At 41.6% G+C, this 13,875-nt stretch overlaps 1 protein-coding gene and 1 long non-coding RNA gene across 2 annotated transcripts in view; one reads left to right on the top strand and one right to left on the bottom strand.

Annotated features, from left to right (window-relative positions):
• Positions 1 to 1,753: 1,753 nt before the first annotated feature.
• Cybb (cytochrome b-245, beta polypeptide) overlaps positions 1,754 to 13,875 on the top strand; it is a 52,515-nt gene continuing 40,393 nt past the window's right edge. Inside the window, exon 1 of the mRNA XM_006527565.3 lies at positions 1,754 to 1,805. The gene's annotated coding sequence lies outside the window, so the exon portion shown is untranslated. The remainder of the gene's footprint in view (positions 1,806 to 13,875) is intronic.
• On the bottom strand, positions 4,994 to 8,947 carry Gm33784. The gene is made up of 3 exons (XR_878053.1): positions 8,862 to 8,947; positions 7,851 to 8,706; positions 4,994 to 5,182 (listed from the first exon to the last, which is right to left on the bottom strand). It is a non-coding gene; the product is annotated as a predicted gene, 33784 (long non-coding RNA).

Raw genomic sequence — 13,875 nt, 5'->3', positions numbered from 1 at the left:
CTTATCAGGAAACATAAGTCTGCCAAGTAGGCAAAATGACTCCAGGGCAACAACTGTTCAGAACAACACTGGTGTGCTTAAGAAAGAATTCTGGCAATATCTTTACTATGTCACTCTCCCATCTTTGACCAGATTTTCAGTGTCCTGTCCCTGATCAAATTGTTCAAAGTGTTGTCAGGACCTGAAAGAGATTTAAGGATGACAGTATGTATGTTAAATTCCTAAGTGTAAGGTGTATATAAGCTAGGAACCTCTTCTATTCAGGGTTGACTGTTATTTGAGCATTAGCCCCAGTATGCCAGGCACTTTAGTAAAGAGCTTTTCCTTCAGCTCCTAGTGTGCAGAGTGATTTCTCACAGAGGCATATTATTTCTACCACACTACCAACACCTATAGGGATTGTCTTAGCGAAAACCGTCTTTTCCAGGGGTGTTGTCCCCCATTGAGCATCTCACACTCAGAAGGCTGAAAAAGGGGTTGGAGGGGGAGCATTGTGAATTTCAGGCTTGTTTGGCTAGAGTTACAAGACCTTGTCTCAAACCAAAGGAGCTAAAATCCTGACTCATATTTCCCAAGACCAGTGTCAGATCTTTCCTCTTAATTGCTGAGCGCTTGGTCTTGCTGCATGATAATTCATTTTCTTCTGTGGCCTACTCCTGTTTTCTTAGCTTTTATTTCCTTCTATAGACATTTACCTCCAAGAACTCTCCCTAATAAAGCTGCATACCAATCTCTCCTTTAGAGTCTGCTTCCTAGGCAACCCAGAGTAACTAGGATGCCTAAATGTCTAGGTAGATAAGACCCAAGAATTCAAACACTGTCAGTGTATCTCTCTTCAAATCTCCTCATCCATTCTTAGTTGCTAATTCAGATTTTATTTGTGTTGGTATAATTATATTTATGCATATGCCATGTTTTTTAATTTAAAATTCTGATTTATTCTCCAACTCCCCCCATTCCTTCTCTCTCAAATATACAAGTTCTTAGTCTATAATTCATATTGTTACTATATACATATATTATATAAACCTACTGAGTCCACTTAATGATGTTCATCTGTACATGTGTTTAAGATTGACTATTTGGGATTGAATAACCTATATAGGTTCTTTTGGGGAGGGAGTGTGATTTTTTTTCCTCTTGCTCTGTAGCCATTGATGGCTTATAACACTTCATCCAGGGGCAGAGCCTTGTGAAATTTCCACCATCGATGATGGTGTGCTGAATGGTGTTATCCTTATATGAGTCTTATTTAGGCAACTATATTTTTGAGATTTTATGCATAACCTCCCCCAGCCTGAAGCAGGCTAAGCCAGACCTTGACCTTGCTGCCACTAAGGAGATTACCTAGGGTGGAGCCTTCCTCCCTAGATGACTCTATTGTTCAATCACTGCCACTGTTCCCCTTCAAGATACTGTTACCTGATGGGAGGCCACTGAGCTATTCCGGAGACTACACCCTATCCTGCAAGTCATCACCTCTGCAGCTGGTTCCAGACTCTGAGGATTAATTGGCAGGAATGCCCCCCCCCCCTTTATAAGCGCATTTGCCATTAAACATTTGAGCTTTGATCAGGAAACTTAGCTCCATTTTTTCTCTCAAACTCCTAGTTCTCTCTCTTTCAGCTCCAGTCTGCCTCCCAGGTGTACCCCATTTCTTGTGAGCCTCAGGTTGGCTTCCAACAATCTGGTGTCCGAATGTGGGGCCTGAGGAATGGCAGAAAAACACTGGAGGAATGCTGCTTGGTATGGAGCTCCATGGGAAGAAAAAGAAAAGGATCGTACTGGGCACAGTGAAGCAACAGGTAAAGTGTTGCTGGAGGTGCGGAAAGATATGGGCTAAGCTTGAATCTGTGCTAACCCAGTGCTGGATTCACTTAGGTCAGCAGCGAATTATCGGAACTAGGAACTGATCAGGCAGTTGTCCGCAGCTGTTAAAAGCTGCTTCAGGGGAGAGGAAAATGGTTTAAAAAATAATGAAACAGGTGGTTCTCCGCAGTCGAGAACTGTATCAGACTAGAGGAATAGAGCTTAAAATGATGGAGTAAAATATATAGAGGAAAATGGATTTTAAAATTCTCCCAGAGGCAGAGAAAAATTCGGGGGACACCCCTCCTTTTTCTCTCTGGCCCCTACAGCAGAAGTTCTCTGCCCTCTTTGTGTTGTCTAATGTCTAGTCTAATGTCTGGTGCACCGGTCCGTTCACATGTCAATCCATGTGTGTTCCTGTCTAGTTGTCTGAATGACTGAATGTTCTGTGTTTCATGTTGGAAAATAAAGATGGCTAAAACTTTTATCTGCTGGTTCAGCAAAGCTGAGAGTGGCCACATGCTTTAGCCAGGATTAGGCACAGCAGGAGGGCTCCTGATGGGAAAACAGTTTCTTAAGAAAGGGAGTTTGCAACCTCTTAGTTTTAAGGCAAATAGGCTGGTAGTGTAAGACCCCCTTTCTGGGACCCCATTCTAGTCTCTGGAGTGAGAGAGCACCCAAAGAAACATGAGAATCCATCTTGCTGTAATCACATGAGGCAGTTTAATGACAGAGCTCCAGACCGACATGCATCCCACACAGGAGATAACGGATGTCGGCCACAAGGCTCTGAAGCTAGGGGCTTTAATGGGGTAAGTGGCTTATGGGTGTGGAATTCAGCATAGCGACACACTATTGGCTTATTCAAACATCAGCAGAAAAATTACATGTACGTGCAGGGTGTCAGAGTTCTGTGAGTTGTTGACTCAGTTCAGATATCCCAGTTATGTCCTCACATTCCTCTTTATCTTATGGTCAAGCTGTTCCCAGGAATGTTTTAACTACGGGGCATACCCAGGTTTGTCTTTCTTTTTTTCTCAGCCCCAGGCAGCCTCTAGGCTCACAAACAACCAGCAATTTCTGAGTACTTTATATGACTTACAGGTCTTGAAATTTCATCTTTCTTTCATTCCCCTCTTCTTCTCCCACTAAGTAATTCTAATCTTAGAATTTCAGAAGTCTATATCTCTATGTGGAGAATAGAAATCATACTCTTTTTCTATCTTAACTATAGATTGCTATTGACGCTGGAGGACCATAAGCTATACTGTATCTTTAACATGGGAACAAAAACAGAGTAAGAAGGTGTCTTAGTCAGGGTTTCTATTCCTGGACAGAACATCCATCATGACCAAGAAACAAGTTGGGGAGGAAAGGGCTTATTCAGCTTACACTTCCATACTGCTGTTTATCACCAAGGAAGTCAGGACTGGAACTCACGCAGGTCAGAAAGCAGGAGCTGATGCAGAGGCCATAGAGGGATGTTCTTTACTGGCTTGCTTCTCCTGGCTTGCTCAGCCTGCTCTCTTATAGAATCCAAGACTGCCACCCAGAGATAGTCCCACCCACAAGGGGCCTTTCTCCCTTGATCACTAATTGAGAAAATACCCCAGAGCTGGGTCTCCAGAAGGCACTTCCCCAACTGAAGCTCCTTTCTCTGTGATAACCCCAGCCTGTGTCAAGTTGACACATAAAACCAGCCAGTACAATTGACCCCTTGTCAACTTGACACACAAACACATCACTAGTAAGCCTCAACCCTTAGTTTTCATTCATTCCCAAGATCTTAAATAACTTTAAAAGTCCCATAGTCTTTATACATTAAAAATTCAATACTTTTAAAATATCCGATATCTTTTAAAATCCAAAGTCTTTTACAATTAAAAGTCTCTTAACTGTGGGATCCACTAAAATATTTTCTTCCTTCAAGAGGGAAAAATATTAGGGCATACTCACAATCAAAAGCAAAAATTAAACTCCAACTGTCTAATGTCTGGGATCCAACTCACGATCTTCTGGGCTCCTCCAAGGGCTTGGGTCACTTCTTCAGCCATGCCATTTGTAGCACACACCTTGTCTTCTAGGCTTCAGATGCCTGTACTCCACTGCTGCTGCTGCTCTTGGTGGTCATCTCATGGTACTGGCATCTCCAAAACACTGCACGACCCCTTCATTCCTGGGCCATCAATTGCAACTGAGGCTGCACCTTCACCAATGGCCTTCCATGGCCTCTCACAGTGCCAAGCCTCAGCTGCTCTGCGTGACCCCTTCATGCCTTCAAAACCAGTGCCACCTGGGTAACCCTTACACATTACCAAGTCCCGCTGCAGCAGGAGTATAACCTTGGCTATCTCTGGAACACAGCCTCTTTGTGCTTTCAGAAAACACTTCCCAGAAGATGTCACCTCAACGATGCTGGTCTCTTCTTAATCACCGCTAATTTCTTAGCTCCAGCTAACCAGCATCAATAGTCCCAATAATCCAAAGGTTTTGCTTTAGTAGTTCTGGTATCTTGTTAATCACAGCTGATTCTTCAGCCCCAGCTAACCAGAACTACAGAATCTTCACAATCAAAAACAGCAATGGCCCTGAAAAAAGTCTTTAATCTTCCCTCTGAAATTTCATAAGCCAGGCCTTCATCTTCTGCACTGTTCTCAACATTATCTTCCAAGCTCCTATACAACATTCGACAGAGCTCTTAACACCGAATGGATCTTCTGGTCCAAAGTTCCAATGTCCTTCCACAGTCCTCCCCAAAACATGGTCAGGCTGTCACAGGAATACCCCACTATGCTGGTACCAATTTGTCTTAGTCAGAGTTTCTATTCCTGGACAAAACATCATGACCAAGAAACAAGTTGGGGAGGAAAGGGTTTATTCAGCTTACACTTCCATACTGCTGTTCATCACCAAAGAAGTCAGGACTGGAACTCACGCAGGTCAGAAAGCAGGAGCTGATGCAGAAGCCATGGAGGGGTGTTCCTTACTGGCTTGCTTCTCCTGGCTTGCTCAGCCTGCTCTCTTATAGAACCCAAGACTGCCAGCCCAGAGATGGTCCCACCCACAAGAGGCCTTTCCCCCTTGATCACCAATTGAGAAAATACCCCACAGCTGGATCTCCAGAAGGCACTTCCCCAACTGAAGCTCCTTTCTCTGTGATAACCCCAGCCTGTGTCAAGTTGACACATAAAACCAGCCACTACAGAAGGGATAGTAAACAGGACTAGGCAGGGACCCTTCTAGTGAGGCTTGAGAGTCTGGGCATGATGCAGGTGCACGTGGATCAGATCTCTGACTGGAACTGGTGAGATGTCCTTGGGGTACCCGGCTTGTTCCCTGTAGCCAGTTGTGACCAGACTTCTTTCTGCACCACCTGCAAACATTTTAACTTATCATACAGATCATTATTATAACAACATGTAGGTTTAAACACATCATTTAAGACAGTTATGGGCATGGGAGCCCCATAAAGAATCTTAAAAAGAGTAAGGCTGAATCAAGAGGGAGTATTTCTATTTCCAAATAGGGCAAGGGGAAGGAGCACCAAGTCTGCTCCAGTCTCCATGGTTAATTTTGTCAAGGTCTTTTTTAGAGTTCTATTCATTTTTTCTATCTGTCCTGAGTTCTGAGGTCTGTACACACAATATAATTTTCATTTGACCTCTAAATAATTGGCCACGCCCTGACTTACCTGGGCAACAAAGGCAGGGCCATTATCTGACCCTATTGCTTTTGGCACTCCGAACCTTGGAAAATTTTTCTTTAATAATCTTCTTGATGACTATCTGAGCAGTCTCATTTTTACAGGGAAAAGCTTCTATCCATCTTGAGAATGTTCACAAAAACCAGAAGGTTTTTCTCAGTAAATATAATTTTCTCAGTAAAGTCTATTTTCCAGTAGATGTCAGGTCTGTCTTCCCATAGGAGGACTAGTTTTCTTTCTTCAGTTTCTACTATTCTATACAGGGTTTCTTTTACCAGTCTTAATTTGTCTATAACTTGATAGTCTTCAGACTGTCAGGATCATTGCTCTTTGGGATGCCTGTTTGGTGGTTAGATCTGCCATCTGATTTCTTTAGCCACACCATCTTAGGTCTTTCTCTGCAGATGTCAACAGCCCTCTTTGTCTGTATATTGCTCTGTGCAGTGGCAAAAGCATACCTGATGTCAGTGTAGACTTCTCTTTTGCCATTTATAGAGTTTGTATCAAAGCCACAAGTTCAGCTTTCTGTCTACCACTGTACTGCTGTCCTTGCCTTCCACTTACCTTCAACTGTGAGGCTACTGCCATTTGTGTACCAGCTCGAACTCTCAGGCCAAGGCTGATCTGATCCTTCAGATCATTTCGAGTATCAGTTTCTTCTGCCAGAATGCCAGCACAGTGATGAGTAGGTGAAGTCTCAGGCAGTAGGTTAGTGAGATTGAGGATAGCAGGGGGGGGGGGGGGCGAAGGTCACTCGTTCAGTCAACAAAAAGCTCTGATAATGTGTCCATCAGTCAGGGGAACGGTTGGATAATGTTTTCAAGAGCGTTAGTCAGCCATCGGTCAGTGGGGCTGAACCACACTTTCTAGGGCATGTGCCAAGTTTTGTCTCAGAGTCAATTTATCTGCACCCTTGACCAGAAGCCACTATGTGCAGACAACCAGGCCATCCTACAGCCACCAGGTCTAATTTCTTACAAGTATGCCACAGGTCTTTTCCAGGGTCCCAATCTCTGAGTAAGAACCTCTTTGGTAATAATACCTTTGTTCTTAGTCACATCTAGGAGGCCCAAAGCTGAGGCCGACATTAGGGAGGTCTTAATAGCATCCAAGACCTTTTGTTCTTTAGTTCTCTAACGAAGGGCTGTTTATCTCTTTAATTCAGCAAAACCTGGAATCTACAATCTGCAAAAGCCCACAGTGCCCAGGACATTTTCTAACTTGTTTTGCACTGGTCAGTGGAGGAATATGAAACAGTCTCTTTTCTAGCTGCTTCGACAGGTAGGCCACCGGCCTCTTCTAAGGACTCAGCTTCTGTGTTAGCACCCCTTTTGCTATCTCTTTACTTTTAGCCACGAACAGGTGAAGAGTTTGGTCATGAGGGGGGCTCCTCTTCTTTTTGTTGGGGCAGTCTCTTACCCAGTGCCCATTTTCTTTACAGTAAACACATTGATCTTTAGCCAAAAGCTTTCTTTTGTTGCCAGGTACTATCTAAGTTTTCTAGTTTTCCTGACTCTTGTGGCCAGCATTTCATTTAAGTTTTTCTCTTGTCTCTATCTCTTTTTAATTTCCTGGCTCCCTGTTTCTTACAGATCATTTCTAAGTGCCAGCATTATTAGCATGTGCCACCTTACCAGGTTCTAGTCTTTGTTATTTACCTCTCTTTGCTCCTGTTTCCTAACTGTAGTGGAGATCTTATGCAATGTTCTCTCTCTCTCTCTCTCTCTCTCTCTCTCTCTCTCTCTCCATATATGTGTGTGTGTGTGTGTGTGTGTGTGTGTGTGTGTATCTTTTGTTCCTCCTCCTTGTCTTTGCTTCCTTTGGATGCTATTTAAATATCACATCTATATCCTGTCACTTATCTTCTCTCATAGTTTGACTCCTACCCTGGTTTATCCTTCTCTCTCACTGCACATCTCTGATTCTGACTCTGGTCTCTGTCTTTGTCAGCTTCATGTTTCTTTAACTCTTTTTCTTGCCTGTCTCTTACTTACTGGTTCCTCCTCTAAATATTTCTCATTCAGGGTATCTCTCTCATCTCAGGCCTCTCTAATCTCCTTCATCTCTATTTTTATTTCTCCTCACTGTTAACCTCTCTATTTGCCACTGCCATCTATCTCTCCTGAGTCTGCTGAAGTTTGCTCTTAGCTCACTTCTTTGCAGACCTCTATCCTTCCTTTGTTTCTCCTCCTCTGCACTTTCTTATCGACTTACCCTGTCCTTCTTCTAACTTATGTAACTTCTTATTACCTTGGTCAGATTGTTGGGGCACTTTCTAGTCCCATAGAGACAAGACCCCCATCAGAGCCTGGCAGTTAGACTCGAAGGTGCTCCTTACCTTGGACAGAATCCCCAAGTAGGCGGATGCCTCTCTCACTGCTTAGCAGCTTAGGGTGGGGCCACACTAGAAGAGAAAACACTAGGCAGGGAAGGGAGTGCAGCTCTCACATCTGGTTGTACCAGGCCACTGATATCTCAAAGTGAAAGCACTTTTTCTGTTAACAAGAGACGGGATGCAGGGGACAGGGGAATGAGAAGCAGCCAGGGAACCCTCGGCGCTCTTGGCCAGTCACTCCCACAGCCTCCTCTATCTCCCCTTCAGCAGCCACAACATCCAGGGCAACTGACTTCTCAGGGACCACCCCTCTCTTGCTCCGGGTTTCCGATCTCATTTTTCCCTAGGCTCCAGGTCCATGGGTGGGACCACTGTGACCTGCTAGCTGCTCCCTGGAGTTGGAGTGGGAGGCAGGGCAGCCGAGGATCTGAAAGAAAGTGGTCAGCATAGGGATCTGACAGGATTCTTAGGCTTATTCCAGAGGGCATAACTCAAAAACAGTCATCAGTTGTTAGTCCAAGTCCAAACACAAAGAGACACACAAGTCACACACACAGAAATCATTTTCAGGCAACCACCATAGAATCACAGTACCTCAGAAATGACAAACACAAGCAAGACCAATACAGGGCATCTTGCATGCGATTTCCAGAGAAGCCTGACACTATCTGTTCCAGGCATATACTGAACCCTAGCTGCTGCTGGGTTGAGAAGGACTGTGTCAGATCTAACTTCCCAGCTTGAAACCGGAGCATCCTCCAGCGTTGTGGCCTGCAACGTTTTGGCACATCTCACTGTCACTGCGATGAACCCAAATGGACCTCTCTCCATGGGAAGGGCCCCAGAACCTGAGACCGGCCTAAAACCAAACCAAGATAATCAGTCAATCCCTTGGGACCAAAACCAGACCTGAAACCAGACAAGCCAAAAGCAAAACACAATCAGAAGGTGGTCTAATGGAGGACACACAAGTGAACAAGACAGACAGACAGGCAGGGAGGGATTCCACTTTACCTCCGATGTAAGGTGTCTGTGTCCCATGACAAAAACAAGACAGCAACAGAGAAAAAAGACACCAGTATATCCAAGCTTATTCAAACATCAGCAAAAAAATTACATGTACGAGCAGGGTGTCAGAGTTCTGTGAGTTGTTGACTCAGTTCAGATATCCCAGTTATGTCCTCACATTCCTCTTTATCTTATGGTCAAGCTGTTCCCAGGAATGTTTTAACTACGGGGCATACCCGGGTTTATTTTTCTTTTTTTCTCAGCCCCAGGCAGCCTCTAGGCTCACAAACAACCAGCAATTTCTGAATACTTTATATGACTTACAGGTCTTGAAATTTCATCTTTCTTTCAGTAGTTGTTTCTTCTTAAGAAAATTCTCTGCAATCGTGATTATTGCATTTAGCTAATGACAAGGTGCTTTTTGTCTTATAATTATAGCTAGAAAATTTGAAATTCTTTAATTGGTCTAAATTCATAAGTCTCGTGTAGCCAATTCATTTGTTTTTTTTTTTTACTGGTCTTAGAGGTGTAATATGCTCTGCGTGTCTTCATCACAAGAGTAGTAGCTTATAAGTTATGGGGTATGATCAAAAAGATGTAACACTGGTTACTAGAAAGTTAGCTTTAAATTGGTAACTCAGGTTTGGAGTCTTTCCCACACGTGGCATAAGGCAAGCCAAGAGGCTGGGCCTCTAAGGATACTTCTAGTTGAGATAATATTTAATGTGATGCTTATCCTAGAAAGTAGAATTAAAGATAAGATTTAAAGCAATGTCTCTTTAATGAAGCATTAAGACTTGCACTGTCATGCATTCATAGGTATAAATTGGCAGCCAAATTTCACAACGTGATAGTGAAGTTTTGATGTTTATTCTAAGGTGATAAATTGTTTTAAAATTGGGTTTTGCTTTCCCAAAGTTGTAGTTATAGTCTAATATTGCAAAAGATACTTAAAAATTCTGAAATCTGTCCGCATGGCAAGAGGAACAAGCTCAGAGCAGCCTCTGCAAGGTTTGTGTGACTTTCTTTTGTCTTGCAAATGGAGCCTAAGGAACCTTTCGAAACTTTCCTCTCCTTGCCTTCAGGGAAAAATTCCTTTTAGCTAAAAGAGCACTGTTGCAGATCTATCCAGATACTGTTCTAAATAAAGTTTAAATTCAAAGTTTATAAAAGGTTAATCAGGCTATAGAATTTATTAGGACATTGCAATTTGATTTGCCTACTTCATGTAAAGTTATTATAGATTTAAAATTTTGTTTTTCCCTTTGCATCTGGAAAATTGTAAAGAGTTTGCTTCTAGTGAGCTTATAATCATTGGAAAATTTTGCCGCTGAGTATGGCTAATATAGCCTTACCTCATGTAAGAAAAATTCTTAGTGTCTCTGCTTCAGCACAAGAAGCTAAGAGTTTGAATCTTTCAGTGTATATTTGTATAAATGGGAAGTATTTTATTAGCTAATGCCTTTCAAGGGAAGTTTACTTTAAATCCCCGCTCTCACACAAAGAGCTTTTAAGTTCTGGGGAGTAGCTGTTGCTTCATAAAAGATTCAGAGGCAATATCTTTTGAATACTTAGGGTTTTAGTTATACTATAAAATCGTAGTATAGAAAATCTAAGAATGAAAAATTGATTTGCTTCAAAATTTTATTTTCAAAAGCTTCCAGGAGATGTTAATTGGCTACCTCACCTTAATCTCACCACAGGAGAACTTAAGCCTTTGTTAGGTGCTATTAAGTGAGACACAAATTAACTGGCAAAGAACAAAAGGCTTTGCAGAAATTAAAGAAATCCATTGCCCCCATGAGCATCCGCCTGTCCCTGCAGGGGGTGGCTGTATTTTTCCTGCTAGGACTCAGGGTGCTCTGCCACCCTCGCTTGGGCTTCCTGACCTACAACAGATTGGGCCACTTCAGCCTCTTTGGCCTGGGAGGAGGGCCAGAGGTGGTGTTCACCTCAAAGCACAGTTTTAACATCCTATTAAGGCTGCTGTGGTGCTAATAAAGAATTGTAAGATAAATTCATATATTTTAGAAAACCTGAAACAAAAATTGTGTCTTAAGAACCTGACACAGTGTCTGTTCCTTGTTCAAAACAGCAATTAATTTGGTTATTACAGAATATTAATATTTGATCTATTGCATACCATCATTTTAAATAAAATTGACAATCATCCCAAAGACAAGCTAAAAATTTGTTTTTATGCATGATTCTGTATCTTCTGTAAATCCATGCATGCATGCTTCCCAATTACTGTGTTTAAAAACAGCCCTGTTATGGGAGAAAAGTATATGTGAATTGGATCACACACTTATTCTTTTGAGTTTTCTCCTGCTTCAGCACAGATAATTAAATTATGTGCTGTAGATGGTGTTTTAAAATGTTGAATAATCAAGCTTTAATTTGTATCTTTAGATATATCAGAGCTTACATTTGCTTAAAATTGTTCATCCCTCAGATGCTATTAATTCTCAAGTTTGCAATTGCTTATGCAACCCATAGAAAAAAATAATGTTCCTTTTAAGAAGACTGTTTTGGGACAGTTAAGAATTTGTCCTGGGTTGCCTGGAAATGACCCCCAGGATTCGATTTTATGTTATAGAGATTTACATAAAGCTTTAGCTGATAAAGGATTACAGATAGCTCCTAAAAAGATACAAACTCAGGATCCCTATAATTATTTGGGTTTTAGATTTACTAATCAAGTTGTTTTTCCCCAGAAGATAGTTATTCGCAGAGACAACTTAAGGACTTTGAATGATTTTCAAAAATTGTTAGGTGATATTAATTGGCTTTGCCCATATTTAAAGCTTACTACAGGGGAGTTGAAACCTTTATTTGATATTCTTAAAGGGGGTTCTGATCCTACCTCCCTTAGAACTTTAACCTCAGAAGGATTGCTGGCCTTACAACAAGCGGAAAAATCTATTGAAGAACAATTTGCCACTTATATAGATTACTCTTTGACTTTACATCTGTTAATTTTTAATACGATTCATATGCCTACAGGATTTTTATGGCAAAAGTCTCCTTTAATGTGGATACATTCGAGGATTTCTCCTAAACATAATATCTTGCCATATTATGAAGCAGTAGCTTAGATGATTATCATTGGAAGGAAACAGGCACTAAATTATTTTGGCAACGAGCCAGATATCATTACAGCGTAGGTCAAGACACTTGGCTGAAACAGTACAGTAGAGATTGGTTGCTTGCTCAAATAGAGTTTAAAGGAACTATAGGCAGCCACTACCCTCAAGATAGGTTGATAAATTTTAAAAATGTATATGAGGTAATATTTCCTAATATGACCTCTTTACAACCCTTACACAATGCTGTTCTGGTGTTTACTGATGGCTCCTCTAAAAAGCGAGCTGGATTTCTTATAAATAATCAACAGGTAATCATAAAGACTCCTAGCTTCTCAGCTCAATTAGCAGAATTAACAGCAGTACTGAATGTCTTTCAGTCTGTGAGTGATGCTTTTAATAATTTTACTGATAGTTTATATGTTGCACAATCGGTACCCTTATTGGAGACCTGTGGTACGTTTAACCCTAATATGCCAGCAGGATCCTTGTTTTCACAATTGCAAAACATCATTCTTGCCTGAAAACACCGGTTCTATATTGGTCACATATGTTCTCATTCTGGTCTTCCTGGACCTTTAGCTAAAGGCAATGATTGCATCTACAGAGCTCTAATAGGAGAGGCCTTAATTTCAGATGCTGTTGCTTTGGCCAAATATGATCATGAAAAGTTTCATCTCTCTAGTCATACCTTAAGGCTCCAACATAAGATCACTAAGGAGCAGGCAAGAATGATTGTAAAACAATGTCTTAAATGTATTACATTATCTCCAGTACCACATTTAGGAGTTAATCCACGAGGTCTTATACCTAATCATATTTGGCAAATGGATGTAACTCATTATGCAAAATTTGGAAAATTAAAATATATACATGTTTGTATTGACATTTGTTCAGGATTCCTTTTTGCTTCTCTGCATACAGGAGAGGCCTCTAAACATGTAATTGATCATTGCCTACAAGCCTTTAATACCATGGGATTGCCTAAACTTATTAAGACAGATAACCGGCCATCCTATTCTAGCAAAAATTTTACTTCATTTTTAAAAGAATTTGGCATCAAACTGAAATTCTGTATAACCCCATGGGACAAGGAATAGTTGAAAGTGCTCATGACACTTTTAAAAATTGGCTTAAAACAAACAAACAAACAAAAAAACAAACAAAAAAAACAAAAAAAAAACAGGGGCAGTTATATCCCCCAAGGTCACCAAAGGCACATCTTGCTTTTGCTTTATTTGTTCTAAATTTTTTTGCAAACTGATGTTAAAGGTTAGTCTGCAGCAGATCGTCACTGGCATCCAGTTACTTCTAGTTCTTATGCCATGGTAAAGTGGCGGGACCCATTAACTAACGAATGGAAGGGTCCAGACCCGGTCCTAATCTGGGGAAGGGGCTCGGTCTGTGTTTTTTCACAAAAAGAAGACAGAGCACGATGGCTGCCTAAAAGATAAGTTCGTCAACTGAACACAGATCCTGAATCTTCCAGTAAGTATGACTCTGACCTTGATTATAGCTAAAAATCCTCTTTAGCCAAAAAGTTAATTTGGAGCACAGCCTCCTCTCCCAGAAAGTTACAGCCTTTCTGTGATTCTCAAAGTCACCTCCCCCACACCAGGAGCTCTAAGTCTAAGCTTGATTGTTGCTAATTTGCGATTGAGTGGAGTACCTGGACTTCCCCAAAGATGCTTTTGTACTGTTGCTTTTCACTGTCTCAACTTTGTTTTTCAAGCAAGTCAGTCAACGCCCTTCAGCAGGTATGCAGCCTCACCTCCAACAGTACAGGTGGCAGTTATTAATCTTCATGAGGAAGCATTCTCTAAGTACATATTATGGCTTTGGTCTGAATTGGGAAAAAGGTGTGCTAATGAGGGCCGGACAGTCAAAGACGGGCACCCAGATCTCGGAAGCATACCAATCTAAGACAGAGGTAC

The sequence above is a fragment of the Mus musculus genome, chromosome X (genome assembly GCF_000001635.26).
Source record: "Mus musculus strain C57BL/6J chromosome X, GRCm38.p6 C57BL/6J".
In the NCBI taxonomy this organism is placed as follows: domain Eukaryota; kingdom Metazoa; phylum Chordata; class Mammalia; order Rodentia; family Muridae; genus Mus; species Mus musculus.
This window is presented reverse-complemented; position numbering and strand designations above follow the sequence as displayed.